The sequence below is a fragment of the Podarcis pityusensis genome, assembly GCF_964106645.2.
Source record: "Podarcis pityusensis genome assembly, chromosome: 2".
Lineage (NCBI taxonomy): Eukaryota > Metazoa > Chordata > Lepidosauria > Squamata > Lacertidae > Podarcis > Podarcis pityusensis.
Window position 1 is genome coordinate 35143402 of NC_138029.1, and position 27931 is coordinate 35171332.

At 46.2% G+C, this 27931-nt stretch overlaps 1 protein-coding gene and 1 long non-coding RNA gene across 5 annotated transcripts in view; one reads left to right on the forward strand and one right to left on the reverse strand.

Moving 5' to 3' along the window:
• Positions 1–2555, reverse strand: part of CASKIN2 (CASK interacting protein 2) — a 99708-nt gene extending 97153 nt beyond the window's left edge. Inside the window, exon 1 of one of the 4 annotated variants that reach the window (XM_080993594.1) lies at positions 2041–2555. The gene's annotated coding sequence lies outside the window, so the exon portion shown is untranslated. The remainder of the gene's footprint in view (positions 1–2040) is intronic. The other 3 variants (XM_080993593.1, XM_080993596.1, XM_080993595.1) reach the window with 3 other exon arrangements.
• A 210-nt stretch (positions 2556–2765) lies between these two features.
• On the forward strand, positions 2766–13248 carry LOC308470717. The gene is made up of 3 exons (XR_013982592.1): positions 2766–3121; positions 10677–10760; positions 12172–13248. It is a non-coding gene; the product is annotated as an uncharacterized lncRNA (long non-coding RNA).
• The last annotated feature ends 14683 nt before the right edge of the window (positions 13249–27931 follow it).

Genomic DNA, 27931 nt, shown 5'->3' on the forward strand with positions numbered 1-27931 from the left:
AACAGATAACACTGGGTTAATTTAATAACAACCCCTTGTGGTATGAGAGGTTTGTTAATTACCAAAACTGGAGCTGTGGGATTGGATATGGTGTATTAAACATTTCCTCCTGGAAAAGTTTCTGCAGAATGAACAGAAGAGCCCATCCGCTCAAATTCTACAATGAGAGTCGTAACTGTCCCCCCCCCCAATGTTTTAAATAATAAACATACATATAAACAACAACAACAACAACCTGGGCTCCATAGACACCCCTTCTCACCCAGCTGGGAAGGAATTAATTTGAGGCATTGCTCAGCCCAGGGGAATCAGCCTTCAAACACATGACATAATAGCAGAGTGCCCTGATGCATGCACAGAATGAATTTCCCCATCACTAAGTAATTACAGCCTGCCCCATACATCTGGGTTAAGGGTCAGATCTTCCATGTTAGAGGGTGCAACTGATAGGCAGGCTTGGCCTCTGGCACGTAGCCACCCACTGAGATCAGGTGAGAGTTGCAAGTGTCCACCAAGAGGATTTTCCATCCAGCACATCCTGTCTTGCTTTTTCAAATGCAATGTTTTCCACGAAAGTTTAGGGTCAGTAGCAAAACCGATTATCCTTCACCGTCCTGCAGACCTTTGGTGGCATTTCTGTCCAATCCTCCTGCTCTCTTTCCCTGTCCTATGATATAATACAGGTGCAATAAAATAACACTCTCTCCTGTGTCTGTTGTATGTCCGAAAGAGACTGAACTTGATGAGTTTTGGATCACATCCAAAAACACCACGGCCCCATGAACTCTGCAATACTAAGGTCAGCAGACAGCACAAGACGCACACAATTTAGATTTAGATTTTGATTGCTCCTATTGCATCTAGGCACCAGGAATGAACTCTACGGGAGGGTTTAATCTGGCACACCTTCCCACCTTTATCTGAATCTGGACATGTACGGTGTTGCCCTGACACAGGATAGTGTCTCCACCCCATTGGAATGTGGTCTGGAGTACAAAGTAATGGTAAACATCCTTCCTAGCCGAGAAATCTAATCTTACAGTTCAGGACTCTACCTGCGGAGGAACTCTCAATATCTGAAACATTCCTTCCTCAAACAACTGGGGAGGGGGCAGAATAGGGAAGAGGAGGGGGCAGAAGAGCGGGATCATTATGTAAGAGGGAGACTAAAGATGCTGAACAACAGTTATTAAAAATACCAGCCCTGTAGGGGGAAGGCAAGAGAAACACTCCCGCAGCAGGAAAGAAAAGCCAAGAGCAAAGGTTACTGAGGAGGTCGGAGGCAACCTTTGAATCGCAGCAGCAAACGTTTCAGATGTATCATTTTTCATGCAATGAATGTACACACAGCAGAGAGAAAAGGAGAGACGTAATCACCTGAAAACTGGCAACATTTCTCCCTCTCCAGTGAGAAACCGCGGGTAGATTTTTTTAAATAAAAAAAAACCTCATTAATTGTGCCCAATAGCTGCAAAGACAGCGAGTTACAAGGAAATCAATTTGGGGAGAGGAGATGGAAGGAGAAAGGAGAATAGTAATCTAATCTTCAGGAGCGGAGCGGCAGGAATCTATATGAATCTATGTGTGTATCTCAAACCTTGGAACAGTTTTGGAAAGGGACTTTACAAATCAAGGGAAGCAACTCGTGTTCTGTGAGCGCGTTTTGCCATATAATGCCCTGGCAATCGAGTATATATATTTTTATAAGTTGTTTTTAAAAAACCCAGAACAATTAACAAGCCATTGATTTCTACAGATCTAAAGGCTGAGCGGGACGGAGCGGAGCTTTAGTTTTGGACACAGCCGAGTCGAGAGTTTGCAATCTGCAACACAAGGCACCGAGGAGTTACCAAATAAGGAGAATAAAGGGGAGGCGTGGGGGGGGGGAGAGGAATAAACCTTTGTGTTGGCAGCAAAGCAAGAGTGCGATTCCTTTCCCCTGGTCCTGCCGCTCCCCTACTACTCCTATTCCGCCGCCGCCGCCACCTTGGTCCGCCCCCCCCCCCAAAACCAGCAAATTCTTTCTTTCGCCCAACTCACCTCATCGGCCAGAGAGATCCGCGCACTGCCCGGCGCACCAAGTTGCAAAGCCCAAAGGCGCGCACTCTTCTCTCTCTGTGTGTGTGTGTGTGTCACACCGGCTGGCTGCTCTTCTGCAATCTCCTTCCACCGCCGAGCAAAGCTTGGCCAAAGCAAAAGCCAAGGGGCGGGCGGCCGGGCTAGCTGGCTGACCTCTCTCCGCTTCCGAAGCGCGCACTTGCGCGCAAAAAAAAATGCTTTTGATCTCCTCTCAGTTCCCGGGCTCGGAGGACTTTGTGGTGCCGGAGGGAGCGAGGGGTGTGTGTGTGTGCGCGCGGGCGGGCGCGTGTGCCTGGGAGCGCGCGCGCGCGCCTGTGTGTGTGTTTGTGTGTGTGCGCGCAAGCAAAAGTCTAGGGAACCCGAGAACTCAGGCTCGCCACCCCGTCGCCGTCCGTGCCCCCCTTTCCCGATCTCGCATTCTTCTGTTTCCCAGGGGCACCGTCGACCCCGGTTGAAATTGACTAGTCTAGTCAGTTTTCAGAGGCCGCCTGGGAACTCTTCTGTAAAGTCACCGCCGACGCCGCCTCCTTTTCTCTGCCCCCCACCCGCCGCCTCCTCCCGCCGCCCCGATCACTCTTTCTCTCCGCAGGAAATCCCTCCCAGACTCCTGTTCTTCCCTCCTGATTGGGAAAAAAAAGCGAGAAAAGGGGGGTGGCGGACGGCTAGGCTTGCTGGGCAGGGCCAGAGAGTTGCCTCCTGCCACTCAAAGCAAGAAGCGGAGGGGTGGATTCAGGGGTTAACCCGATGGGAGGGTGTGTGTGTGTTGTGAAGCGTGTTACCTGAGCCCTTGGCGCGGTTAGGAACATGTGCGCACAGGTAGGACGGGCTCCGTGTCTGGAGCGGAGGAGCTGCTGAGCGCCATCTCTTCCCCGCCTTTCGCTTTCTTCCCCCCCTCTCCCCCCCCCGCCTCCTTTTTAAGTGAGAGCCTGCAGGGTTCATTGGAGTTTCAAGTGGATTTAATGAGAGTTACTTGGCAAGAGGAAGCGGCGCAACCCTTGCCAAACTATGTGGAAAAGGAAGGGCAGAGAGGTCTGACTTACAGGTATCCATTAAGGGCGCCTCATATTCCCACCCCCTCTCCCCCCACGCCCCGCTAGCCTATGTCTGAGTATTGGTCTGGTATTATTTAGTCTTGATTTGTATGCCAGGTTTAATCTGGATGTTCATTGATTTAGTGATATTGTTAAGCAGCGTGGCGTAATGGTTGGCGTGTTGGACTAAGACCTGGGAGGGCTAGGGTTCGAATCCTCACTCAGCCATGAAGCTCACTTGGACCGGTCACCATCTCTGAGCCTAACCTACCTCACAGGGTTGTTGTGTGGATGAAATGGGGAGAAGAACCATGCACGCACACCTCCTCGAGCTCCTTGGAAGATAAACATGGTATATAAGTGTAATAAATAAATCAAGCATTTGGTTGTTTTTATTAGGGCCTTATTGTTGATGTTCTTAAGCACCTTGTGTGGGGGAGGTGGATTAGCTTATATATTTAATACATGCATCGTGTTTGAAAGTGCAAATTAGTCATTTCCGTAGGACATATCTTCAAACTGTGGTATTATGTGTAATGGAAAATAGGTGCAGAAAGGAAAATTCCTGGACGCCAAGTTTGGGACAAGTACTCTTTGGTGGAAGAACCCCAGCAAGGATTTAAAATCACAAAATACGCAGCAAAGGAAAGTGTGGGAAAATAGGCTGTTAGACTTTTAGAATATGCCCTTCCAAGTTTCTTCCAAACTTTTCTTCTTTCTCTGGCATAGAAAAAGACCACATATCTGGTAAGTTAAAAAGTCCCTAAAGGTCAGATTCATGTGCTTTTCCATACAGCATTCAGTTTCTCAGGTAGACTAGAGAAGAACAATAGTCTTGATTACCTTCTTCCCAAAGTGAGGGGAAGTGACCTAGGCTAAGCCTGGCAGGACAGCTTAAAGGTAAAGGTAAAGGGACCCCTGACCATTAAGTCCAGTCGCAGACGACTGGGGTTGCAGTGCTCATCTCGCTTTATTGGCCAAGGGAGCCGGCGTTTGCACACAGCGTCCGGGTCATGTGGCCAGCATGACTAAGCTGCTTCTGGCAAAACCAGAGCTGCACATGGAAACGCTGTTTACCTTCCCGCCGGAGCAGTACCTATTTATTTACTTGCACTTTGATATGCTTTTGAACTGCTAGGTTGGCAGGAGCTGGGACTGAGCAACAGGAGCTCACCCCGTTGCAGGGATTCGAACCTAACCCTTTTGTGTCTTAATTAGATTTAAGCATGTGGATTATATGAGGCTGGTTATTTCACAATTATCACCTGTGATAAGTAATTAGAGCACATTATGAGGGTGTGTGTGTGTATTTGCATATACAAGTGAATAAGAAGGATTGTTATTTCGTATTTTGGATAGTTGCTTCCTTCTCCTTTAAAGGCATTTCATATGCAGCATTAAAAGTACCTTGAAGACCCTGGTTGCCATGCTCGTGTGTAGACTATCAAAATTATATGTCGGTGCGGTAGTTTAAGTGTTGGGCTATGACTGAGAAGGAACAAGGTTGCTTAGTCATGAAGCTCACTAGGTACCTTTGAGCCTAACTTTCTTGTGAGGATAAAAAACAGGTGGTGAAGACAAGACCCATCTTATGCTTCTCTTCGCTGTAGGCCACTCTGGGTTCTATAAAAGGACAAGCTGAACATAGCTACAATAAATAAATAATTTTTGAACAGTACGCTTTTATTTGCACATTGAGGAGGGTCAAGAGCTCCTGGAGTTCTGGGGAAGGTGTTGTTGGAGGGAAGAGCTCAACCTATACTGTCAAACCTTGGTTCCTGAACACCTCCGTTATCATACGTTTCAGCTCCTGAACACTGAAAACCTGAAAGTAAATGTTCTGGTTTTCAAATGTTTTTCAGAACCCATACGTCCGATGTGGCTTCCGCTTGAGTGCAAGAAGCTCTTGCAACCAATCAGAAGCCGCACCTCGGTTGTTGAACGTTTTGGAAGTCGAACGGTCTTCCGGAATGGATTATATTTGACAACCGGGGTTTGACTGTACACTAAGAATGAACTCATTATTCTAATGTGGATCCTTCTGTAGCCCATACAAGGAAAAGGAATCAGCAGGTAGGCTTGCAGGGGGTGTAGAAATACAAATAAATATTTAGAGGGGTGGAAATATTGGGAGATCCCAAAACTGCCCGGTAAGGACTGGGCATGTTCAGCGTGCACAGAATGCTGAACAACCGGGAAATGTACAATCAAGGGAGGGGATAATGGAACAACGAAGTAACTTAGAAAAGGTCATAGCTGCCCGGGTGAAACCGTCAGTTTGGGGAAGGCTTCTCATAGTTCTCTGTGTTCACAATATGGCTTTTTGTCCCAGTATCTTTGACGTTACGTTGCCTCCTTGATCAAAGATTTCAGCCCCTCAACCCTCCACAATAACAGGCTTATCTCCCTTTGGGCTTCTTGCGGGAATACGTTTTTCTTTGACATTTCAAACAGATTAAATGCTTTCATTAAAGGTAAATGTTCACTGCTTGCCTGATAGGGAAAGTGCAGCTATCACGATTTTTCCAAGTCTGAGTGTTTTTCTGCCTTTGAGGAATGCCTCTTCTGAGTGGCTTCTGGTTATCTGTAAAGGACTTACCTCATTCCAAGACCATGCAAGAGATTTGTTTGTTTGCTATGAGCAACAGCAATCTCCTTAACCCCTAAGGAATTATTTGCACTGGAGGTGAGCAGGGTAGGGGTGGGTACTAGAGAGTACCTTGTTAATGACTTCTGCGACCACATCAAGTGCATTTCAAAGGCAGTGGTGGCAAATGAAGATGAATTACTTTTCCATATATGGAAGGGCTGTTGGTTTGGTCCACCTAATCACTGCCCTGAGATCCTGTCCTGTCGGCAGAACTCCACATTGCGTGTGCAGAACCTCTGGCTGGCGATGATATGCTGACACGCCGTGGGAGACCGAATGCTTTGCATGCAAAATGTAGTTCCAGGTCGCAGTTCAGTCCCTGGCATCCCAGGTAGGGCTGGGTATGGCTCCTACCTTAAACCCTGCAGAGCTACTGCCAGTCAACGTAGGTAAGGGATGGGGATCCTCTGGCCCTCCACAGGAATATAAGAAGCTGTCTTATAGCAAGTCAGATCATTGGTTCCTTTAGCTCAGTGCTGTATACATTGATTGGCAGTGGCTCTCCAGGATTATAGTCAAGGAATCTCTCTGGTGCTGGTGGTGGTTGAACTTGCATGCAGATCAGATGCTCTACCACTGAGCTACCTTCTCCAGCTATGTCCTTTCTATCATCCCTGACCATTGACTATAGTAGTTGGGGCTGATGGGAGTTGGAGTCCAAGAACATCAGGAGGGCTATGGGTCCTGCATTCCTGGTGTAGACAGTATTGAATTAAACGGGCCAGTGGTATGACTCCGTACACAGCAGCTTCCCATGTCCATAATGCGCAGAGTGCAAACGTTTCTTGCACACAGGCCAAGTTGGTGGGCTACACAGATGCAGCCCAGTCCTAACCAAGTTTACCTGGAGGTGCCATAGCTCAGTGGCAGCACATCTGCTTTGCATGCAGAAGGTCCTGGTTGAATCCTCAACATCTCCAGGTAGAGTTGGGGGAGATCTTGGTCTGAAACTTGGAGACCTCTTCCAGTTGGTGTGTAGACAGTGCTGAGCTTGAAGGGTTAGTGGCCTGGCTGACTCCATAAAACGCAGCTCCCTATATTCCAATGGAAATAAACTTACGTATTGAAGTTCTGTACTGGCCCTCTGCGATCCAGCAGGGTTTCCAAGCGCCCAGCATATTTAAAAGATTATTCACTGGACAAACTGCACATGTAAAGCTGTATGGTGAATAGGGTCAATTAATATGCTTATGTGCCTTACTGAAACCATTAAGGGTATTGCTGTATGTAATGGAACCACTATGATTGTAACTAATGCCTTATCTCGGTGGGGAGGGGTATTATGTATTAAAGTTCTGTTCTGGTCTGTGAATAAACAAGAGCTGTTTGAAGAATCGCTGTGTCGTCTGATATGTTCACCCACAACTTAACATAAACTACCCTGGTTTCTGTGTGGTTTGCTTCTGAATAGGCATTCTTCTGTATGCAAGCAAGCCACTCTAATAAATGTGTGGATTGCACCAATAGTTGCTAAAAGATGACTCTTAACAATAGTGTATTGATTGAAGGTGTGCCCATTATAAGGCTCTGCCATCTACAAAATACAGAAATGTGGTCTATTTGGGTCAATATTGTCAGCCCTGATTGGTTGCATCTCTCCAGGGTCTCATGCAGAATTCTTCCCAGGCCATCTGGAAGGAGTAAGTGTTGAAAATGAGACTTCCATGTGTTCCCCATCCCTCAGTTATAGCTTCTTCCTTTAGGTGTCTCAGAAGGTGTTTTGTTTTGCAGATTATCAACAGCTAAATAAACGACACACGTGGCTGGATTTTATTTCAGAAGGACCAGTCATGATAAATGTCAACCCACCCCCTGCCACACTTTCTACTGGCTTCTATCACGGTGGGAAGCAAATCAGTCCCTATGACAGTGTGTTGAGAAATGATGCTAAACTGGGGTTTATTGAGCAATCTGAATCATACGGGGGGGGGGGTGGCCGGGTGAGAGAGGAGTATAAACGCTGCTTCTAAGACACACCCTATATTTTCCAGTTCTTAATAAAGAGATTATTATGCGGATTTGATTATAAATGGCAGCATTTTATGGCTGCTATTTTGAAGAGCCTGTATCTATAAGTAGACACGCTTGGAAACATCACAAAGTTAAAGGTCTTGTTATTCATTATCTGACTTTGCCAGAGCTTGTGAAGTGCACTGACATTTATAACGATTCTTTGAATTTATGTGGCATCCTTTGTCCTTTTAAGGATCTTAATTAAGCTTCTCAACTCCCTGAGGAGCTGATAAGCCCAGTTCGAAGAGAGGTGCAGGAACTTAATACACCCAAAATCAAGGCCAGCCATATATTAAAATCAGGACATCTCAAATGGGACCTTGATAGCTGGCCTGGTTTGTAAAGGAGCATGGCTTGCAAATTGCAGTTTTCCGATGTGAACTACGACTGATGAAATTAGGCCCAGTGTCAGCACACAGTGCCCTTAGCATCTGTCAGGGCCCACCTTGGAAGCTGCCATTTTAGTTTTCCACAATGCCCCACAACCCTAAGTTGAGGGCATTGTGAGAAATTAAACGAATGGTTCCCAAACCTGGTGCTGATCAGAGTGCCGTTGCTGCTGCTACCTCTGCCTCCAAAACCTGCCAGGGCCCGCCAGTGTCGGAAAGCCCCTTAAAACCTAGAGCTGGTCCTAGTCAAAATTATAATCCTGAAAGTAGCTGTATGCAGAATACTTCATGAAGTATTCCAGGGCAGAATCTTTTAGCATCATTGGGCAGAGTGTGAGTCTGAAGACCATTTCTCACTGATGTTTACCCTCAAGCCAGACATTAGCCCAGCTGGGACGAAAACAAGAACAAATTGCGGGGCGGGGGGGGGGGAGGCAGGGAGGGAAAGCTGCGAGGATGTTTAGTTAGCAATTCCCCATACTCCTGCATTATCATTATGTGTCAATGTCATTTGCTGTGCAATGTGAACTTCTGCCCTTAGCGCCTGAGAATTAGGACACGTAGCACAAACAGATTTACCATCGGGAACAACAAGAGATGTTGCCATACTCTTAGCTTGTATTCTTAGCATGTCTTGTTCGCTTGGGGGTTGCTGGTGTAATTTCCCCCCACCCCTTTGTTTTAATTGTTACGGTTTTAACAATACGTGCAGAGGATGAAATCCTTTCCTGAAAGCGTTAGTCATGTTCCGTGGAGCAGCGTGATTCCTGAACAGTGGCTCCGGGCCCTCAAATGGATTCTGGGAAAGTCATGGGTGGATCAAGCAGTTTCCAGCAGGCAACAGCAGCAATTCAACACTGGTTAGAACAAAGGCAACAGTTCACCAGGTGATTCCCCTTAGTACAAAGGGGGGGAGATGCCAATGAGAATTATTTTGTCACAAAACGTGAGTGGTTGGGTTTAATGTATTTGCATGTTTCTGTAGAAAGATTCTCAAAGGCGCAACATGCCCAACCCAGTTCCAACACCGAGGAGCTCCGGCATGCGCACACTGTGTGTATAAATAGAACGTATACATGCACGCAGCATATTATATAGGGACATGTGCCAGAAAGCCAGGACTGGCCTTGACATTCTCTTGTTTGTCCAGCTCTGACGAAATGGTCTCCGAGTCCTTGCTCAGGTGATATGCTGTATACTCCAACAGACACGTGCAGTCACAGATATTTATGTGTATCTCTGACTGCTCCTATGCACATTCTCGATCATGAACGCAGAAGAGCTCTGTTGGAAAAATTCTGGAGGAAGGCAGATTTGGATGCTAGAGGAACTTCTGGAAGCAGTGGCCTCACTTTGCCTAATGTTAGGGCCGGCTCCAAGTATGTAGAGCATCATCTTGGATTATGATCAAAACTGTACAAATTATCTATAGGATTGCCAGGCCTTTGCCCAAAGGTGGCACCTGTCTTCTCACCCATCCACTATAATAATAATAATATTTATTACGGCCATAGGCCCATACAGATAAAAACAAGACATAAATAACAGCTTGTGTACGTGGGAGAAAACAGCCGCTAAAACACCACTGTAACAATAAAATACTATGAGATGGAATGACATACTGCGCCTTAATTAGCTTGTAGTGCTCCTTGGCAACGCTTTTGGGTAAGGACAGCGACCAGAAACCTAGCCACTTTCAGGGTTGTATGGGTATCCTTATCCTGCAAGATTTGGGCAAGGTGGAATTTTGGTGGGGTACCCTCTAGTTTCTGCATGATTGATCCCACACCCATCCACTTTGAGTGGCCATTTCACTGGGTCGAGTAGTGTGGCTGCCTCAGGTGGCAAAGAAAAGGGGGAGGTAATTCCATCTGGCAAGCAGAACTGCTTGCTCTCATGGAACAATCGCCATAGCACAACATTGAATTCCACCCAAGAATTCCTATAAACTGATATCCAGGAAACAATAATTAAAAGATCATAAAATACCGAACAGATGACCAACAACAAATCAATTCAATTATCTAAAAACACTTGGCAGGACCAAAAACATTGTCAGCAAGCAGTGATTGTAGGTGCCTTTCTGATTTCAATAAGAACCATGTTCTAAATAACTGATGCCGCTATGCTAAAAAACCCCGGCTCGCTGAGAAACTAAACAAATATGAAAATATTAACTCATGTGGCACAGTTGATCATGCAGTCAGGGATATTGTGAGAGAAAGGTGGTAATGTGAAAAAGTACAGGGTGAGATTACACCCACAGGCTCCACTCTTGCTGTTTTTTCAGGACTTCTTTTGCTGACAGATGGTGCACCTGCAGCTCCTATTTACAGGAAAGCCTCAATCTCAAAGATGATTAATATCCACAAATCTAGCTAATCACCTTTGAAATCCAGGCTCCTTTGTAAATAGGATGTAATAGCTTAGCTCCTAGTTAAGGAACTGTACCCCCTCATGCAGTTTTTAGATATGACAATGTAATGCTTCTGTCCTACCCTTATATTTCTATAGGAGAAAACAGTCTTGTGCAGAGTGGGCTCCTGTGAAGCTATAAAGTGAGATGTTATCTCGATGAGCCACTTTTGCCATCTAGAGGTAAATATCAGCACTGCCATTTTGGGATGCTTTGTCGGTGTTTGTGTGTGAGAAGAGCTGGGAAAATGCACTGGGAGGTGCATTGCTTTGATGCAACGCCGTCTAGCCCCCATGCAAACACAGCAGAAGAAATGCTCAATAAATAGCCTACATTGTCTAATCTCCATGCAAATAAATCAGGATGAATGACCAATAGATAGCCTGTCTGGAAGTGGGTGGCCTCTGTCTGTTTCTGAACTATGGTAAAAGGTAAAGGGTAAAGGGATCCCTGACCATTAGGTCCAGTCGTGAGCGACTCTGGGGTTGCGGCGCTCATCTCGCTTTATTGGCCAAGGAAGCCGGCGTACAGCTTCCGGGTCATGTGGCCAGCACGACTAAGCCGCTTCTGGCGAACCAGAGCAGCGCATGGAAACACCGTTTACCTTCCCACTGGAGCGGTACCTATTTATCTACTTGCACTTTGACGTGCTTTCGAACTGCTAGGTTGACAGGAGCAGGGACCAAGCAACGGGAGCTCACCCTGTCACGGGGATTCGAACTGCCAACCTTCTGATCAGCAAGTCCTAGGCTCTGTGGTTGAACCCACAGCGCCACCCACGTCCCTTCTGAACTATGGTACCTTCCCTCAAATATGCCCAACAGTAGTTTGGGCTACCTTAGTAACTGCTGTTGTCCTCCATTGCCTTATCTGCGGTCATTTGGGGACCTGTGAGTCCCTTATTTTGCCCTGCAATCCCATTATTTTACTTGTTTAGATTTCTATCCCAATTGAAAATGATTTTTAAAAAAATAATCCCATCTGCCTAAGCACTCTCTGCTCTCCACTCTCTTGCATGGTATCTCTGATCTCTGTTTTATAGAGAACTGTGTGGCTCACTGTGTGCAGCTTGCCTGAGTTAACCTCCGTCTTCCCACCCAAGGATAAGGTTGCCAACTTTTCTCCTACTAGCTTTTCTCCATTGCCTTTCAAAGTGCTGCCTGGCACACGAAAACAAGAGTTTTCTTGCAATGTTATCTTCCATGCCAGGAAAAGATATATATTCTGTAAAAGGCAGTAGCAATAGTAGGATTTATTCTGTGACCAGTGGTGGTAACAACATAAATTTGAAGCCACTGTCTAAACCAAAATGACAGAACATATCAGACCTATCCTTAACATTGAACTTGAGTTTGCTAGTTTCCTCTCCCCTCCCAGACCAGTTTTCTTTTCATGCTGTCATAGGCCTGAGTGCAGGGAATTTTTTGTGATTTATAAGCCACTCTGGGAGGCTTTTGGGGCTGAAGAGCAGGATTTTAAAAATTGCTTCATTTACAAGAGCCAGTACAAAAGGAAGAAGGAAAGTTGGTAACCATACCTGTGATATGTTGCCAAAATCCTGACATGGTTCCTTCTATTCTCCTGTTCCCTCAGCCCCTGTAATGAATGCTGCTGTGACACAGGAAGACATATCCTGCACCCTAGAAAGGGACAAGGAAGTATATTTCCACTGAAATAAAACACGCTTCCTTATGACTTTAACCAGAAGCACCACTCAGCAAATTGACAGATTAAGGAAGCTGGCTATAAACGCTGATCCTTTTCCCAGCCCTGCTCTGCAAACTTCTCGGTTTAAGATAACACAAGAGGACTGCTTATACCATGGAAATGAATGAAAGCGAGGAGCAAGGCTGCAGAGATAAGAGGGAGAGAGAGGGATTCAGCCAGAGAGTGATCTAGCTTCACTGACCTTAATGAAGAAACCAGAATTCATATGTGTGTTTGTTGCACGTGTATAATTACAAACCAACATTTTATACTACAAACCTCAGTGAGCAGATAGTATATGCAGAGAACCTTTCTTTCTTGTGTTATTTCATTCATTCATTCATACTGCCCTTCATCTGAAGATCAGGATGGTTTGCAATATTAAAACACAAAGCAGATACCATAATAACAAACCAAAACAATATTTCTCCACAGAAAACATTAAAATAGAAATAATTTATGCTGGCTCTAGGCATATAATTTTAGCAAGCAGATTTCTAAAATTGCCAAATTTCCACACACATCCAATATTCCCTATGACAGGAACCCATTTAGGAAACTGGTTGTATCCATTTCAAAACACCTGTTTAAAATTTCTAAATGTAGCAAAACAAGCTGTCCCTCTAAAAGTCGTAAAATGGCATCTACATAAAGTTTGGGAAAACTAAAAGCCACTGATCTTATTCAGAGGAGGAACGGAAGACAATCCTTAAGCATGGGTTTTCTATAGGTTTTCCAAATTGCTATGTCCCTAAACACCAGAATATGTCTTAGTAAAGAACTATGTATCCTTGCATTGTCTGGAAACTACAGCGGGGCTGGCTTCCACCCAAACAAGGGGGCTCAATACCATATCAACATCATCCATACTGAATGAACTTGGAAAAGTTATCCCCAGTTTGTTGCCATCTTGCCCGCAGAGTAAAAACATTTCCCAAAAGTACTTTATTTTATGACAACACAATTGTACATTTGTAAAACCTCCCAAAACCCAAAGCAAACATGCTCATTTTTAGGGCGGGCAAAAAGAGAGCAGGGACTCTTGCGGGCTTCAAAATTTCTCTGAAATTCAGTCTTCTATACAACTGTCCTCTTTTGCATCCAACCACCTTTCTTATCTGCCACATAGAAGGGGCTAATCCATATAAATCAGTGAAAAGGTAAAGGGGCCCCTGACCATTAGGTCCAGTCGTGGCCGACTCTGGGGTTGGGGCACGCATCTCGCTTTATTGGCCGAGGGAGCCGGCGTACAGCTTCTGGGTCATGTGGCCAGTATGACTAAGACACTTCTGGCGAACCAGAGCAGTGCACGGAAATGCTGTTTACGTTCCCACCGGAGAGGTACCTATTTATCTAGTTGCACTTTGACGTGCTTTCGAACTACTAGGTTGGCAGGAGCAGGGCCCGAGCAACGGGAGCTCACCCTGTTGCGGGGATTCGAACCGCTGACCTTCTGATCAGCAAGTCCTAGGCTCTGTGGTTTAACCCACAGCGCCACCCGTGTCCCAATCAGTAGGTGGAACTTTAAATAGCATTGAGTTAAATACGATCACCTGCTAATTGCTTCAGATCAAACTGCAGTTGCAGGGAAAGGGGTGACTCAAAAGTTGGCAACCCTACTACGGACTAGCAGCTGTTTGATGTTGCTGTATTGGAAAGTTGATTCCATTCCCACCGGAATGTCACAAGGGTTCACTTCCAAATAATCCTATTTTTTAAAAAATCTACCGGGTTTCTAGCTCTAATTGTTGTGAACGTAAGTGTAAAAAAGTGTAGGAAATGTCTGGGGAAAGCCAATGGGGGTTTGTGTGTTTAAAGTTGGCAACTCTTCTTTGCAACAGGTCTGTTTATTTTTCTGTAACCAAAAAACGTTATCTGAATATTACATCATAAGAAAGGTAATACAGAACAGGAAGGCCTTAAACAAAAGCCAGGTTGGCAACTTTTGAAGCAGCCCCTTTCAACAGCCGTTCGTTGATCTGCAGCAATTAGCAGCTGAAAATGTTTAGCTCCTTGCTATGAAAAGCTTCAGGTGCTGATTTCTAAATTTCAAAACTATGTTAACAGGTGTAGGTCAGTCCAGCTTTATTCCCCCTAAGCCTGTCAGCAAACCAAGGGGGAAAGTAGGAAGGGTTTCCACTTCCCTGTATATCTGTTTGCTAGTAGCCTATATATTTATAAAAGGTAAAGGATGGTTAAGTCCAGTCAAAGGCGACTATGGGGTGCAGCGCTCATCTCACTTTCAGGCCGAGGGAGCCGGCGTTTGTCCACAGACAGCTTTCTGGGTCATGTGGTCAGCATGACTAAACCGCTTTTGGTGCAACGGAACAAAGTGAAGGCAGCGAGAGCGCACAGAAACGCCGTTGACCTTCCCACCACAGCGGTACCTATTTATCTACTTGCACTGGCGTGCTTTTGAACTGCTAGGTTGGCAGGAGCTGGGGCAGAGCAACAGGAGCTCACCCCGTCGCGGGGATTCGAACCACCGACCTTCTGATCGGCAAGCCCAAGAGGCTCAGTGCTTTAGACCACAGCACCATCCACATCCCTCGTAGCCTGTATAATACTTCTTAGAACACAGAACTTCAGAGTGCTCAAAGCACTTCACATAAATGACCTTGTAAACCTTACAACAGCCTTATATGGTAAGAGGAGATTGCCCCCCTACTGGAAACAGCAGAGGCTGAGAAACTGTTGGTGGCCTATGGCCAGCTAGTGAGCTCATGGTCGAGGTGCGATTCAAACTGGGGACTTCCCTGATTCATAGGTCAGTCTCTTTGCCATTATGCTCCACCAGCACCCCATAGTCGCCTTGAGTGGACTTAACTCCAGGGGTCTCTTACATTTTTCCTTTTTACACCAGCTATGTATTGGATAATATAAGACAAATATGTACTTCTGTGCAGCTTTGCATAGCTTATACAGGTCCACAGATTTTAACACAGACTTTAGGTCCAGCAGGTTATATTTTATTCCGATGACTCAGAATAAACTAAAAGGCAATAAACAAAACAAAACCCACTTGCTGTGTAATTTTATGCATGTTTGCTCGGAAGGAAGTCTCACAGCACTGAGTGGGGCTTATGCCCAGAGAATATTGACATTTGAACACTACAGGGCACAATCGAGCACAGCTAAACCCATAAAAATGATTGTGCTTTTGCACAGCTTCTGCTCGTTTCAACCAGGCTTCAGCAGGAGAATTTCCCCTTGGGTTGTGATCCATGCTTTTGCGAAAGTAGATAGAAATCTCATATGTCACATTCAGAAATGGGTGAGCGTTACAGGGGACAAGAAGGACCCAGGAAGCTGCCTTGTACCCAGTCCCACCAATGGTCCATCTGCCTCAATGTTGTCTACACTGACTGTCAGGATTTCAGACAGGGAGTTTCTCCCAGCCCTACTTTGTGATGCTGGGCATTGAACTTTGGGCCTTCTACACACAAAGGAAATACTCTACCCACCGAGCCATGGCCCTTTCCAACAAGCCGTTTATGCTTCCAAAGACAGTCATTCCACCCCTGCTTCTGCATGACATTTCCACGCATCTTCTAATGGGCATGTGTAGCCACTTGTAAAGAGCCACAAGGAATGCAAAACAGACAAAGTGATACCCTATGTCAGGTTAATTTTGGTAGTATCAGAACAGACACTTCGAGCACAAATTAGAAAGATGAAAAACCTGGTGACGAGGCAAGGATTCGAGCCACAGAGAACATTTCCTCTGGAATAACTGTGTTGTGTATTCTCTTATTAATAATAATATAAAAGAAATCCCACCCCGATTGTAATCTTTTGTGTGTGTGTGTTTTTTTTAAAAAACAATTGCTCTGGAAGCTAAGAAGCTCCGTTCCAGATATGCTAAGGCTTTCTAATTTTAAAACCTCATGCTGTATTTTTTTATGTTTTAACTTTTATAGGTCATGTTGTGTGATTTCAGCCTTGTTCTTATCCCCTGCTGTAAATTAGCTATACACAATAAATTGACTGAATATGTGTGTGCGTGCATGTATATATCTATCTTTAGCAGATCATAGGTAAAGGTAAAGGGACCCCTGACCATTAGGTCCAGTTGTGGCCGACTCTGGGGTTGCGGCGCTCATCTCGCTTTGTTGGCCGAGGGAGCCGGCGTACAGCTTCCGGGTCATGTGGCCAGCATGACTAAGCCGCTTCTGTCGAACCAGAGCAGCGCACGGAAACGCCGCTTACCTTCCCTCTGGAGCGGTACCTATTTATCTACTTGAACTTTGACGTGCTTTCAAACTGCTAGGTTGGTAGGAGCAGGGACCGAGCAACAGGAGCTCACCCCGTCACGGGGATTCGAACTGCCGACCTTCTGATCGGCAAGTCCTAGGTTCTGTGGTTTAACCCACAGCACCACCCGTGTCCCTTAGCAGATCATACTTCTGCATAATTTGCATGGGTAGCTTATCTGCTATCTAGATGCTGAGTGTCGAGATAGCTGATTCTATACACAAGAGACATCAGCTCAATTAGCCACCCCCAACTTGGCACCTTTCTGATGTTTTGAACTCTAGCTCCCATCAGCCCCTGTCAGGTTGTGGAAGGCTGAGCTAGATCCATAGAGAATGGACAGCAACTTCCCCCCTTGGGTTCTGGTGGCAACTTTGCTTGAATCCAGGTATGTAGATGTGCATGTCACAGCAGGCCTGTAGAAGGCAGGAAACAGCTGCTTCCTTTCACACTTACTCAGATTAACCAAATGGAATGGTAGCAATAACTCCATGGAGCATGATGGAGCTACTCCTGGAAAAGAAAAAATCAGCTTTATAAATTGCTTCCACTGACTTATCACATCAGAAAAGAGGATTTCCATCCATCTTTGTGGGATTTGGCTCCTCTGGCTGTCCTGACACCTGGTAAAGAACAGACAACTTGCAAAAAGCATTGTCATAAATCTACCAATTTGTCTGTAATAATTTGGATTAAAAAACAACAACAGAGTTTAAATCGCTATTAGGGGTTGCAGGGACAAGACTGGTGGAGGGGGTAGAAAAATGAGAGCATTGTGGATATACAGAGGGAGAAAAGAGCCTGGAGGTCTGAGGGAAAGATACAGACAGAGGTCTTCCCTCCCTGACTCAAACCCCTTCCAAACCAGTGGTCTAAACCACTGAGCCTCTTGGACTTGCCAATCAGAAGGTCAGTGGTTCAAATCCCTGTGATGGGGTGAGCTCCCGTTGCTCTGTCCTAGCTTCTGCCAACCTAGCAGTTCAAAAGCACACCAGTGCAAGTAGATAAATAGGTACAGCTGCGACAGGAAGGTAAATGGTGTTTCCGTGTGCTCTGGCTTCCCTCACGGTGTTCTCTTGAGCCAGAAGTGGTTTAGTCTTGCTGGCCACATGACCCATTTGTCTGTGGACAAACACCAGCTCCCTTGGTCTGAAAGCCAATTGAGCGCCACAACCCCATAGTCGCCTTTGACTGGACTTAACCATCCAGGTCCTTGCTGCTTGCTAGTTCTTACATCCACTAATGTGAGGGCTAGACACATGGTTGTGTTAAAAAAGAAAATAATTACTAGGATCATGCTTATGTTGCCACCTCCTGTTACATAACCAGGTTTGGTGCTGTGCAATTTGATAGCATCTGTGCAGATTGCTGCATGCTGCATTCTAATATTTGTTTTTCCAATACAGATGTGGTGGCCAGCCAGGCAAAGAGGAATCCCGCTGAATGAGTGAAAAGCTATCCACTGCTGAAAGTACCCATGCTGGGAGCCAGATGTCTCTAATTCTCGGAGCATGCCGCATATTCCAGAACATCACTGCTCCATAAAACATTATTAGATTCCATTTGTGTGTCTCGGAACTTCAAAGTTATTGCACTGAATAGAAGAGACTCTGTATGTCCCCAAAGGATTTGGTTTCTTCAGGATTTATCTAGCTACCTGAGGAGTGCCATTGTCTAGCTCATTTACTGTTTATCATCCTCACCGCTCAGCCATCACAGACTAAAGAAAACAGGCAGAAATTTGCAGGGGCCAAGGGGAAACCTGCTAAGAATTGCTAAGTTATTCAGGAATTCACGAAGCTGGTTGTTTCTTCAATTAGTTTCCCTTCCATAGTCGCCCACCAAAGGGTGTTTTAGCCTTACAACAACCCTGTGAGGTAGGTTGGACATGCTATCCATGCATCTGTTCTGTAAGCACTTGCACTTGCTGAGTGTTTTTAAAAAGTGTTTTAAAGCCATCAAACAATATGACGTTGGGCATCTGAGACATTTAAGCCGCAGAGGAACAGGCAGTGGCTGTGCTACGTTGCAGCCTCCGTTCCGGTTCTGCCATTAGACTGAGCAGTCCCACCTCAAGTAGTAGATCTGGGGTCACCATCAAGAGGAAGCAGCTCCCAATTAGTAGATAGTGCAGGACCCTTTATGAAGCTGCAAGAAGAAGACATGCAAATGTGGATCCTACCCTAGTGGCCCCTTCACCCAACCTCCTTCTCTCTCTGCCTGCTGCAAGATGCTCTGGGAGTACAGTAAATTTGCTTCTGTAAGCAGGAACTGTTCAGAAAGGCTGAAGGTCTGTGTGATCACTGAGCTGGTCAGCTCCAATGGCTACGCACACCCTGCGCTACTCTGCAATGCAACTCCAGCCTTTGATTTTCGACTGTTAATGAGAAAGCCTCACTGTTTAGCACCCTGCTTCTTGGTCAACTTAATTCTTGTCTCTGTGAGGCAGCTGTGCGGAACCTTAGGCTCTCCAGGTGTTGTGAAGCTACAGTCCTCCATCATCCCTGGTCATTGGCTGAGCTTGCTGGGGTTGATGTAAGAGTCAGTGGAAATCCTGAGCAGCAGAAACTACAGTGGTACCTCAGGTTACAGACACTTCAGGTTACAGACTCCACTAACCCAGAAATAGTACCTTGGATTAAGAACTTTGCTTCAGGATGAGAACAGAAATCGCGGCGCGGCGGTAGCGGGAGGCCCCATTAGCTAAAGTGGTACCTCAGGTTAAGAACAGTTTCAGGTTAAAAACGGACCTCCAGAACGAATTAAGTTCTTAACCAGAGGTACCACTGTACAGAGCAGTCATTCCCAAACTGTTCTGGGTCACCACCTCATAAATTCATCCCCGGTGCCCCTTACCCTATAAAAAGCATTGTTCAGAATAGCGGTTTCTGCAACCCACTAGGGAAGAGAACAGCACACAAAGAATTCAAAACAGTAACAATTAATTGCATGCTTGTTCAAAATCCAATTAAACCCGTTTAGTTTAATTATTCCAACAAAATTGATGAACCTGATCCAGCTTTTCAAAGTCTGATAGCCATTTACACCTCCAGTGTCCTCCTGCTGCCCCCTTGCTTCCTAGCGCCCCCTAGGTAACCCCCACCCACCCAGTGGGCAGTACCACCCACTTTGGGAACTGCTGCTATAGGGGAAAGACAAGATTCCAAACTCCTTCCCTTGCTTTAATGACCGAGCAGAAAACTCCATTTGGGAAATGTCTATGGAATAATAATAATAATAATAATAATAATAATAATAATAATAATTTTTTATTTATACCCTGCCCCTCTGACTGGGCTTCCCCAGCCACTCTGGGTGCCTTCCAACAAAATTCTAAAATACAGTAATCCATCAAACATTAAAAGCTTCCCTAAACAGGGCTGCCTTCAGATGTCTTCTAAAAGTATGGTAGTTGTTGTTCTTTTTGACATCTGGTGGGAGGGCGTTCCACAGGGCGGGTGCCACTACCGAGAAGGCCCTCTGCCTGGTTCCCTGTAACTTGGCTTCTCGCAGTGAGGGAACCGCCAGAAGGCCCTCGGAGCTGGACCTCAGTGTCTGGGCTGAACGATAGGGGTGGAGACGCTCCTCCAGATATACTGGGCCGAGGCCGTTTAGGGCTTTAAAGTTCAGCACCAACACTTTGAATTGTGCTCAGAAACGTACTGGGAGCCAATGTAGGTCTTTCAGGATCCTATGGAAGGCCTCTTACACCAGTGGCGTTTCCCTCACTCCTCCCCGAGACAGCAAGATCCTCTTTGTAACTTTCCAACATGCAGTTGTCCAAGCACCAAAGAACTCGCCTGCGGAAGGAACTCTGAACCTTTCCACAGTTGCCTGAAATGTTTGTGGAAGATTTCCATCTGCAAAGTTTGATCAGGGAAAATGATGGTACAGACGGCCAACATGGTGCTGTTGAGAGTCCCAGCTCACATGTTCCCTGACCATTGGCTGTGCTGGCTCATGGGGACTTGGGTGTCCTAGAACCTCTGGATGGTGACAAGTTTCCCAACCCTGCTCTAAGAAGTGGGTCGTCCCCCCCAAGGCAACTGCTTGGTGGGAGGCAATATTCAGGGACCACCATCACTACCTGTCCCCCTCCATCAGCAATAAGTGAAGAAATCCAGTGGGCAGCTCAAACAGGTTCTAGTGCTGGGTCATTCAGCTTGCAACCCCCTCACTCACCTCTCCATCAGCTGTGGCCCTCTGTCTCCTTTGTTTTCCTCCCTTCACCTTTCTCTCTCTACTATTCAGGTGTCCACAGGTCTGTGCTGAAAGGCATTTCCTTCTTCCTGTAAGTATCTCTCTCTCTCTCTGCCTCCCTTGCTCACTCAGGAAATTAAAGATACCCCCCCCCTTTTTTGCTGCTGGTGGATTCCCTGTTTAACATTCTCTGTATGCACCAGCCCTGATTCAAAACAGGATTAGACATTCTGTTGCTTTGATGTCAGTGGGGCTTTGCACTTGAGGCAAAGGGGTGGAGGGAAGGGGGGGGGGACTCTGTTAACGAGCCTTGCAAATTCCACACATCCACTTCCATCGGTTGACAAAACAAAGGTCAGAAGCATTTATCAGAAACCCAGATAATAACTTTGGCCAATTTTTCTTCCAGGTGGATTACCTGCTGGACAGGGCAGGGGGAAGGCACAGAGATTGGAGACCGCCCAGCTTGACTTCTTGTTATGGTGCTTGGTCTTACCCCAAAAGTGGGAAGCTTCTGGCAAGCAAAAAAAAAAAAAAAAGGTACCATTTCTCTCTGCCTCCCCAAACGACAAGCCACTTTGAAAGGTTATCGGTCCGCATCTGTAAAGGGAGACAAGAAGCAATTAATCAAGTATCTAAAAGCAAGACTTGTTTGACAACCAGCAGATTTGAAACATACAGGCCGCCACACAGCGGGGAGTAAACACACACACACACACACACACACACGTGTCAAGTTCAATAGGCAAGGCTGAACTTCCAGATTCCTGTGGGGAACAAAGCACCAGAGGCTACTTGGCTGGGCTGATGGCTCAGAGCAACATATGATGGAGATATATTTATGTATCGCCCACTGGGTGAAGCTGAGCTCACAGAAGACAGCAAAGAGGGGTTATAAATACACCAAAAAGCAGAGGAGACTGGTCTGTTAGGGCAAATGAGTCATGGCCCCACCAAGCTGAGCCTGCCGTCAGCCAGTCACACCTGCCTCCTTTCTTACAACCAGACCACTGGAGGCACTGCCTGTCTGCGCTTAGCCTCAGTGCTGGCCTTATAGTAGAGAGGAGGATGCTATAGGTCAGGGGTCAGCAAACTTTTTCAGCAGGGGGCCGGTCCACTGTCCCTCAGACCTTGTGGGGGGCCAGACTATATTTGGGGGGGGGGATGATGAACGAATTCCTATGCCCCACAAATAACCCAGAGATGCATTTTAAATAAAAGCACACAATCTCGGGTTAAGAACTTAATTCATTCTGGAGGTCTGTTGTTAACCTGAAACTGCTCTTAACCTGAAGCACTCTTTTAGCTAATGGGGTCTCCTGCTGCCGCCGCATGATTTCTGTTCTCATCCTGAAGCAAAGTTCTTAACCCGAGGTAATATTTCTGGGTTAGCGGAGTCTGTAACCTGAAGTGTATGTAACCTGAAGCGTATGTAACCCGAGGTACCACTGTAATGTAAAAACACCAGGCAGGCCCTACAGATAAGCCAGAGATGCATTTTAAATAAAAGGACACATTCTACTCATGCAAAAACAAGTTGATTTCCAGACTGTCCACGGGCTGGATTTAGAAGGCAATTGGGCCAGATCCGGCCCCCAGGCCTTAGTTTGCCTACCCATGCTATAGGTTATAGGAAAATACATCAGAAGTTGGACCAATCTAAGTCAGTATTGTCTACACGCTGACTGGCAGCAGCTCTCCAGGGTTTTAGGCAGGGAGTCTGAAAGATTGTGCAGTATGGCCAATGGTCAGGAATGTTTAGTCCAGAAACATCTGGAAGGTCACAGGTTGCCCAACCCTGGTGTAAGCCTCCCCCTCAGCATCTGAAGACACCACTGAACATAAAGTGCTCCATTTAGTTCAGATGGCCGTGGCTGGAGTGGTCTTCTCTGAATTTGAAGCAGCTGACCAGGGGTTCATGTTGATCGGGGGCGCCAGTTCCTGGGGGCTGAGCCCTATTGGGGCACTCCTATATTTGGGGAGTAGGGGCTGGGTACCCCAATGTTAAAAAAGTGTGGAGGGGAAGGAGGGCCAAAGCAGCCACCTGCCAGTGGCGGCGCCAAGAGGAGACTAAGGAGGAGCCGGTGGCCATTGAAGCCGCACGGCCACTATGCTTGGCTCCACCCCCAGATCCTCCCAACATCCTGGCATCACACACACAACATTGTCGCCCCCCATCACCCTCACAAACTGGCACCTCTGAAGTTGACGAATTGACTTCATTGGACAGTGCAAGTTTTAGAATTATATGTGTGTGTGTGTGTGTGTGTGTGTGTGAGAGAGAGAGAGAGAGAGAGAGAGAGAGAGAGAGAGAGATATTGGCTGTGTACACACACTGTACATTTAAAGCACAAGACTTCCCACAATGAATCCTGGGAATTGTAGTTTGTTAAGCATGCTGGGAATTGTAGTTCCATGAGAGGGAAGCTACAGTATGGTATGGTAAATGTATGGTATTTACGCAGCCAGAGAATTCTATATAGTTCACATATTATCACACACTGGGAAAGGGATGTACCTTGAAATGCTGCCTTCTTTAAATGTGTTGCTCCAGACAGCCACCTAGGGTCATTCAGCAGTAAGGTCATCCTTTGTAGACTATGTGCATTTAATAAGAACCGCATTGCTGCAACTCTTCGTTTTCCAAAAGTGTGCTGCACCAGCACAGCTCAAATCTTAGATGTTACAGGTAGGGCCTCTGAGAGGGATTTTATCAGAAGGTGCAAAGTTTATTTGGGGCCCTTTCTGTTCTCCATCAGTCATTCTGTTTTTATCCACACTAGTTTTATGCCATGTAAGGTCGAGAGAGGGATGGAGTGGAGCGATTTGTTAATTGTCTGCATTTAAGGTCTTATGCTTTTATACTCCCTCCATGATAAATATAAATAAAATAAAAGAGGATCAGAGATAAAAAAGCAAATATGAACATTTTTGTTTATGCTTGACTTAAGAAATGTTTTCCAGGCGTCGCCATTCTTTCTGCCAGTTTCAGCTTTATTTGTAAGCAATATTATAAATAAAAATAAAAATTGCAGAATCTAGTTGTGCTAGTTTGATCAAAACAACAATGCAGCAAGAGCTCCCCTGTAAACTTTGCAGCTGGTTTGTTGCGAGTTGGCCAACATAAGCTGAGTTGTAAAGGTAAAGGGACCCCTGACCATTAGGTCCAGTCGGGAACGACTCTGGGGTTGTGGCGCTCATCTCGCTTTACTGGCCGAGGGAGCCGGCGTACAGCTTCCGGGTCATGTGGCCAGCATGACTAAGCCGCTTCTGGCAAACCAGAGAAGCGCACGGAAACGCTCTTTACCTTCCCTCCAGAGCGGTACCTATTTATCTACTTACACTTTGATGTGCTTTCGAACTCCTAGGTTGGCAGGAGCTGGGACCAAGCAACAGGAGCTCACCCCGTCGCGGGCATTCGAACCACCGACCTTCTGATTGGCAAGCCCTAGTCTCTGCGGTTTAGACCACAGTGCCACCCGCGTCCTTAAGCTGAGTTGTGCTCAGCTGTAAAATGACTTTACAATTCCCTGTTCGTTATATCTGAGTGACATTGTTTTCTTGGGTTAACCACTAATTCCAAATTAACAACCGCTCTTGTGAGAAAAGCCCAAATTAAAATACACAGAGATGAACACTCACCCAGTCTTCTCTTCATAGCATTAATAAAGCAGAGCACCATGAAATATATTGGGTTGGCTGAGTGGGTTTTTCGTGATGTTCATGGTGGTAATGGTGGCAATGAGCAGCTTTGGCCTCCTCTGCTTGGAGGAGGCTGCTGTCAGTGCCGACACCCGCTGCCCTTCACTGGCAGATGGCAGAGGGGCAACCCCTTTTTTTTTACACAGCAGATCTGCAAACTCAGGTGTACATCACAGCAAGCACTCTATATCACGAAAAGTGGGAATTCCACTGAGTTGTGTGGTTGACCTGAGCAGAAGGAGACCCCAAGGAGCCCCAGAGGTATCTGGGTACCACCCTTCGGAAGAGTATTGGCCCAGGCAAGTTTCACCTCTGGTCTAAAAAAACACATGCCCACAGTCATTATCTAAAGTAATGGCTTCCTCATTTGGCCATCAGTTCTGATTAAGGGAGCTGACTCTTCTTTGCAATGTGAACTGTCACAGACACTTTGTGATGGTGTCAGACCAAGTCAGTGGCAGGCAGCTATTGAGAAACAAAATTACTTTCCCCAACAACTCCTGGGAGACCTGGCAATGGGGGGTGGGTCTCTGCAGGCTGTGTTATTAACTCACCATGTGCAGAGTCTGCTAAGGTCTGAAATTATATAAACCTGGCTGTTTTTGCACACCAGGGATTCTCCCTGTTCATGTTTCTCCAGCGACTGCTTGGAAGCTGTTTCAGGAAGGGAAGCAGTCACAGTGCTACATACGAATGCCGTCTTTGCCAACCTGGTGTCCTCTAGAACAGAGCTTCCCAAACTGTGTCATGACACATTAGTAGTGTGTCGGCTGCAGAATGTGTCTTGCAAACGCTCCCCGTGCTCCTCCCAGAGCTGGAAAGGGAGGAAGGGAGCGGGCAGCCTGCCGGTTTGTTAGAAAAACGGATTGCCTGTGTTGCGATACGCAGTGGCGGAGGAAGGGGGTGGGGGTGGTCTGCCCCAGGTGCCATCTCTGAGGGGGTGACAAGAAGGCACCCCGTGGGAGGCTTGCCCTGCCGCCCTAGGCGCAGTGATGTGAGCTACTGCCAACACATAGCCGCATACAGAGGATCCCTCTGCCGCCACTGCAGTCGTTAGCAGAGGATCCCACTGCCGTCTGTACGGCGCACGAGCGGCGCTGTCGGCAAACCTCCCAGTGGTGCATGCGCGGCGCTACTACAAACGTCACATGTGCATGTGCCATACTGGGCAGTTTGCCCTGCCCTCCAACATCCCACACCAGGTGCTGGTTAGCCTTCCTTTGCCCCTGGCGATACGATGCATGTCTAAAAAGTGTGTCACCAACATGGAAAGTTTGGAAAGTTCTACTCTAGAGGTTTTGCACTGCAACTCCCATCAGTAACAGTGGTACTAGCTAGGGCAGATAGGAGTTATATTATAGTATATTATCTGGATTGCACCGAGTTGGTAATAATACATGTATGCTGGGTATGGGATAGAACCATGATGGATTCCAGAGTTAACTACATGTCTATGATTTACAGAAACCTAGCTCAGGTTGCAAACCTATGCACAGTCGCTAAGAAATGTATCCCACTGAATTCAATGGGACTTTCTGAATGAACATGTGAAAGATCACATTCCATGCATCACTTACGAAAACAGACCCAGAATGGTAAAAAGATGGGGATGCAGTAAAGGCTGGGATGCAATAACATCTGAAGCCATAGCTGTGAAGACCCCACCCCATGAGAAGCTTTCCCCCATAAAGGAACCAGGATAGTGTAGTCATCAGAGTGTCAGACTTGAACCTGAGAGACCAGGGTTCAAATTCCCACTTGGCCTTGAATCTCACTGTGTGGCCTTGAGGGCCAGTCACTGCCTCTCAGCCTAACCAACCTTATGGGGCTGTGGTGGGCATTAAATGAGGAGTGGGAGAGAGCCATGTTTGCCACCTTGAGTTCATTGGAGACGAAAAGGTGGGGAATAAATATAAATTATGGATGTAAAAATAAAATATATATATTTAAAATCAAGTAATTCCCCTGCCTTGCTCTGGTAACTCTGCTGCTGGAATGAATCCATTTCCTTGAGAGAGTATATGCAGACTTGATTAGGTCCTGAAATGAGCAGTATCCATCTTCCTGAGGGAAAGCAGATTGCCTCCTACGCCTCAGACACATGTGAATCCAATTTCGAGGACTTTTGATTAGCTGAGCAGTCTCCTTTATCTGCCAGTCAGGACCTGAATTATAGGCAAGTGTTAATTAAGGCAGGGGTTATCTTATTTTCCTTGGCTCTTTTATTCTTGGTTTGAGACAAATAGAAATGGGTCAGAGACCAACATCCTCCTGAAGAACACATACACCACTGCAAGTCAGGCCTGTCAGAGCTGTGTGTTCTGGATAGACTCCTCCTAGGGCCTGTCCCAGGAGACTGTTCATGCAGCAAGAAATGCACCTTTGTTTCCTATTCTTTACACACAGCCTTGGCTCGAGGTGGTGCTGTACTTGTGGAGGTACAGTGGTACCTCTGGTTAAGAACGTAATTCGTTCTGGAGGTCCGTTCTTAACCTGAAACCATTCTTAATCTGAGGTACGACTTTAGCTAATGGGGCCTCCCGCTGCTGCCACGCCACCACTGCACAATTTCTGTTCTCATCCTGAGGTAAAGTTCTTAACCCGAGGTACTACTTCCGGGTTAGCGGAGTCTGTAACCTGAAATGTTTGTAACCCGAAGCATTTGTAACTGGAGGTACCACTGTAATTGCATTTTCCCAGCACTCCTGATCTACTGATGACACCTTGCTTCAAAACTCCTAATAATGCCAGCATCAGGACTCCTCCTTGTGCTGGGTCAATAGGGCGCTCTGATTCAGAGTCGTGCCCCAGAAGGCAAATAGTCATTGGCTGTGTACTTGGGGGAGGGCATGTATGCAAGCAATATGGGGGTGTTAGTACTGCTTGGTGATTGGTGCTTTCTCTGTGTCTCTTTTTGAGCAGTTGCATGGTGATTGCAGTTAGTGGGGGAATTGAATCACGCATGTGGGAATTCTGCTTGTACAGAAAGCAGATGGAAGTGTTTTTTCTCTGTTCCCTGCTAGAGCAGCTATCCTGTTCAAATGGAAATTGTTTCATTAAAAGAACAGGAGATTCTCTTCTTATCTACCCAAAGAAGCAAGAGGCTTCATTAAAGGGAAGGTTGTAATCTTATATACCCCCTTACCTGGGAATATGTCTTACTGACTTGCGTTAGCTCACAGTGAAATCTCTTCTTTTCAGCCACCCTGAGTGTAGAGTTTGCAGCAATTGATACTGTGTAAAAGCATCTCTTCTTCTTCTTCTTCTTCTTCTTCTTCTTCTTCTTCTTCTTCTTCTTCTTTTCTTCTTATCAAAATACTTGTGCAGCCAAGTGATAGAGAGGCATCACAGGGAATGAAAGAAGTTAAACAGAATTAAGAACAGGAATAGTTTTTGCAGCAAAGTTCCAAGGTTTCTTTTCCCAGAAGTCAGATTTAATTACCTGTTTGTCTATTTAATTGTAAAAAACGCTGTCTGTGATGATGCATCA